This window comes from Thunnus albacares, chromosome 5 (genome assembly GCF_914725855.1).
Source record: "Thunnus albacares chromosome 5, fThuAlb1.1, whole genome shotgun sequence".
Classification (NCBI taxonomy): Eukaryota; Metazoa; Chordata; class Actinopteri; order Scombriformes; family Scombridae; genus Thunnus; species Thunnus albacares.
In genome coordinates, this window is record NC_058110.1 from 35441253 (window position 1) to 35446252 (window position 5000).

At 42.3% G+C, this 5000-nt stretch overlaps 3 protein-coding genes across 7 annotated transcripts in view; 1 reads left to right on the plus strand and 2 right to left on the minus strand.

Moving 5' to 3' along the window:
* Positions 1–5000, plus strand: part of LOC122981768 (polymeric immunoglobulin receptor-like) — a 724120-nt gene that overhangs the window by 246177 nt on the left and 472943 nt on the right. The window lies entirely within an intron of this gene.
* Positions 1–5000, minus strand: part of LOC122981723 — a 930226-nt gene that overhangs the window by 101996 nt on the left and 823230 nt on the right. The gene's annotated exons all lie outside the window — the stretch shown is intronic.
* LOC122981739 (extracellular sulfatase Sulf-2-like) overlaps positions 1–5000 on the minus strand; it is a 92104-nt gene that overhangs the window by 71998 nt on the left and 15106 nt on the right. For all 5 annotated transcript variants that reach the window (XM_044350456.1, XM_044350454.1, XM_044350453.1 and 2 more), the window contains exon 2: positions 3762–3797. The gene's annotated coding sequence lies outside the window, so the exon portion shown is untranslated. The remainder of the gene's footprint in view (positions 1–3761; positions 3798–5000) is intronic.

Below are 5000 nucleotides of genomic sequence, written 5' to 3' on the forward strand. Positions count from 1 at the left end.
CACAGTATTTTATTCTGAAAATTTACGTTTGAAAAGTGTCTTTGTGTTATATTTGAGCTGTAACGGCAGCTCCTGCAGAGAGAGTTTGTTGTTTTTCTGCCACAGAAGAAGTGAATTCATAACGAGCCTGACAGAGTGGCTGTGAGACTGATAAACAAGATACATAAATGTGGGATTTATGTTCTGCTTTAATGGAAGTTTTTCACCTTTACATGAGAAAAAAAAAAAGGCTTCAAGGATGAAGACTCTCCTCTCTGTGGATTAACAGCGTCTCACTTCACTTTTATCGGCTACGTGACTGAAGTCGGTGGAATTTTGTTTTCAATCCGGCATGAAAAAGAGCTTCACAACACACACAAAGACACGTTTCAGTCAGACAATGAGGAGCTGCGCGTGTTAATGCGAGATGCAGGAGTTTCAGATTAAGAGTCTTTATTCCATTTACAGGGTGAAAGTGTTCTTTATCTTCAAAAAGTATTTATTCAAAAACATGTTGGAAAGAGGAAGGGGGTTGTCTTATATTCAGGGGCCGGTACAGTACTACAATACCCACGAGCCTCGGCTGCTGTTGCTATGGAGACGAAGCCGGTCAGAGCGGTAACGCGACGCTACAGTTGCTGAATTTACTCTAAAGTGAGCCAGAAAATCTGAAAGATTGTAAAAATCCGTTTTCTCGACATCTTAACAGAGTTTTAAGCTTTGTGATTGGCTGTTTCTTTGCCAAAATGCACCCTGGGAGTCGTAGTTGTAACTTCTACCCTGATGTTTTTATGTAGCTTCCACTTTTTTTACTGAAGAAGCAGATATTTTCTAACACAGTTGTTCAACCAGGAGAGTCTCTGATATTGTTTATGGTTTTGTCTTGACGAGATGACAGCTCCTGATGGCACTAATGAGGTTTTGGGTCCAATCAACTGGAGGTCTCGTTATATTTTGGTTACTAACGGAGACGCACAGTCAGAACACTTTTATCTCTTGTACTGAAAAACACGAGAGAAGAAGGACGGTCAGCTGTCAGACGTCCTTGAATGCATCACTTTCATCCTCCAGGTTGTATGTGTTGATGTGATGACTGTTGTTATGTGTGTGTGTGTGTGTGTGTGTGTGTGTGTGTTGATGTGTTGAAGTGATTGTACTATGTGTGTGTGTGTGTGTGTGTGTGTGTGTGTGTGTGTTGATGTGTTGAAGTGATTGTACTATGTGTGTGTGTTCATTGTTTGGGTCCAACCTGCATCATTAATCAGGAATGTGAGAGTGTGAGGCTCCTGTTACTGGGTCACAACAAGGGAACGAACAAACGCACACACACACACACACACACACACACACACACACACACACACGGTGTCACCTCTCTCACTCAGCCTCGTCTCCTCTCATCTGTGTCCTCGTGATAAAAGTTTGTTTTTGGTTTCAGGGAATTTTCTCTCTAATCATGATCACACTCACACTAAACACACACACACACACTCACACACACACTGAACACACACACACACACTCACACTGAACACACACACACACTCACACTGAACACACACACACACACTCACACTGAACACACACACACACACTCACACTGAACACACACACACACACACTCACACTGAACACACACACACACACTCACACTGAACACACACACACACTCACACTGAACACACACACACACACTCACACTGAACACACACACACACACTCACACTGAACACACACACACACACACTCACACTGAACACACACACACACACTGAACACACACACACACACTCACACTGAACACACACACTCACACACACACACTGAACACACACACACACACTCACACACACACTGAACACACACACACACACACACACTCACACTGAACACACACACACACACTCACACTGAACACACACACACACACACTCACACTGAACACACACACACACACACTCACACTGAACACACACACACACACACACACTGAACACACACACACACACTCACACTGAACACACACACACACACTCACACTGAACACACACACACACACTGACACTGAACACACACACTCACACTGAACACACACACACACACACTGAACACACACACACACACACTGAACACACACACACACACTGAACACACACACACACACACACTGAACACACACACACACACTGAACACACACACTCACACTGAACACACACACACACACTGAACACACACACACACACACACTGAACACACACTCACACTGAACACACACACACACACACACACTGAACACACACACACACTGAACACACACTCACACACACACTAATAGCAGATTTTTTCATTCATTCTGAGCCATAAAGGAGTTTAATGAACCATAAAAGTAATTTGCTTATATTTTGTGTCAGAACAGGAAGTGACATCACCTGACGTCAGGAGACTCTCCTCCCAGACGTGAGGTTGACAGTCGGACCCTCTTGAGAGGAAGTCCAGGTGAATCCTGCTCACAGCTGCTGCAGATAATGAACCTCGCTGACTCAGCGCTTTGGAAAATATAACAAACTCTAATAAAAGCAGATTAAAGATGGCCGCCGAGCTAATAAAGATCATAATGGATGGAGATGACGCTCGTCAGACCCCAGCGTGACGTTTCTTTAAGTCCACATTAAAATAATCAATAAAACAAACTGCAACACATAAATGAAGCTGATTTAACGGCCGTCGCCGGGTTACCTGCTGAAACTGCTGCTTTATAGAGCGACCTCATCAAAGGATGAAGATTTACTTTATTACAACGTTAACATGCACAATATCAATGTTTATATATGACAGTATGTTGTCCTCTGCAGGGCCGCCTCGTTTCCTGTAACGCCGTTACAGCCGCTCACGATGACACGTAACCGACGAACAACCCAAAACTAAAATAAACCAGACTGAAACTAAATAAAATCAATAATCAATCAATCAATAAGATACAAACTGTGACAAAATGTTTTACAAATAAAAACTAAACGATGACGCGAAAAACACACGAATGAATGAACTTTTGAGTGTGTGTGTGTGTGTGTTCAGTGTGAGAGTGTGTGTGTGAGTGTGTGTGTGTGTGTGTGTTCAGTGTGAGAGTGTGTGTGTGAGTGTGTGTGTGTGTGTGTGTTCAGTGTGAGAGTGTGTGTGTGTGTGTGTGTGTGTATGTGTGTTCAGTGTGAGAGTGTGTGTGTGTGTGTGTTCAGTGTGAGAGTGTGTGTGTGTGTGTGTGTGTGTGTGTGTGTGTGTGTGTGTTCAGTGTGAGAGTGTGTGTGTGTGTGTGTGTGTTCAGTGTGAGAGTGTGTGTGTGTGTGTGTGTGTGTGTGTGTGTGTGTGTGTGAAAAAAGTAAACAGCACTTTTCCCACTGACCATGTGATAAACTGTTGTAACCATGGTAACTGTATACAGCTGCAAAAAAACGCATCAACAATGATGTTGAAGATAAGTGATGAACCATGATGTCGTCCGTAGCAACGGGCGTTAAATCGTCTCTTATGTCAGTTTCTCCGTGAAAGTTTCTGAACTGGTGAAAAACTTCTTGCGAGGAAACTCTGAGCTGGAAGATTTAGTGTGAACACAACTCCACATGTCTGAAGACCAGGTTTATTTTAATGAATTTAATTTGATATAACGAGCTCATCCAGCTGTGATGCAGAATAAAGATTTGACATCTTTAAAAAAATTGCAATAAAAGTCCAAAACATGACTGAAAAACAGGAGAAAAACTATGAAATATGGTTCAAATGGTTTTACCTGGAGAGAGTGTGGAGACTCCTGCTGTGATCAGTCCTGCAGAGACAAACAGAGACACAAGAGACGAGTTAACTCACGTTTACATCACAACATCCACACACATCGACTCTGTCAGCTTCACGTTCATCCTCACAGACGACGCTGACATAACCAAACGTTAGAAACACTCGAGCAGCCGTTTGTTCTTCTGAACATGTTTGATGTGTGATTATATGTGTCGGAGGTTAAGCCTTCAGTAGCAGCAGGACCCGCATTACCTGGACTTAACTTTATTAATGTAGCACAAAACACACAAACACACTCACACAGACGGTTATAAAAGCTGTTCTGATGGTTCTAGTCGGATCCTGACTCACTAGAAGTCTCTGCTCCTGACGCTAACATGCACAACAGGAAACTGGGAGAGTTTTCAGATGATTTAATGACGGTAAACACACAGCGGACGGCTGCACATTTATCAACATGTAATATCCGTCCTGCTCCCTCCTCATGCTGCAACATTAACTGTTCATCTCTGAATGTCACGGTCATGAAGATACAACCTCTTCTTCTTCTACAGATAGAATACGCAGCTTCCTCATTTTTATTTTCTCTTTATTAAGGCTAACAAGGCTGCAGACAGACTGCAGTCACAGCACTAATGTACTGTTCTTACTAGGAGTGAGCCCGAATACAAATACGTTATTCAGCAAAGCACAAATAGTGGGTTTTATATTAGTTTCATAGAGATATTGTAACAGTTATGTGTTGGGGATGTTCTCCAGAGATAAAACTGAGCTACTGACACATGCAAAGTGTTTCCAAAGAGACTCTCCAGAACCTGTTGTTCCTCTTCTCCTTTACACAAAGTTAGGTTGTAAAAAAAATAGACAATAAATGAAAAGTGCAAATCAATAATCACCTCTGAAGTTCTTCCCTACATGTTCCAGGCTGTGCTGTCTGTGTGTTCTGGGTGTATAAATAGGTAGAGGTCTGTCTGCAACGAGCTGATGAGTAAAGTTTGATCTCAGTAGTCAGCGCAGTCGTCTCTGATCTGAGACTCCAGTTAGAGACCCGGTGTGGGGACCAACTTCATAAGGTAGTTTATTCATGAACACTTATTATAACACTTTAATTATATCAAATTAAAAGTGTCATAAAAACAAAAACAGGATTTTTAAGCCTCTTTACACTTTTATTCAAATACAAATACAAATACAGATACAGATACAGATACAGATACTGGGATCTCTGCACATC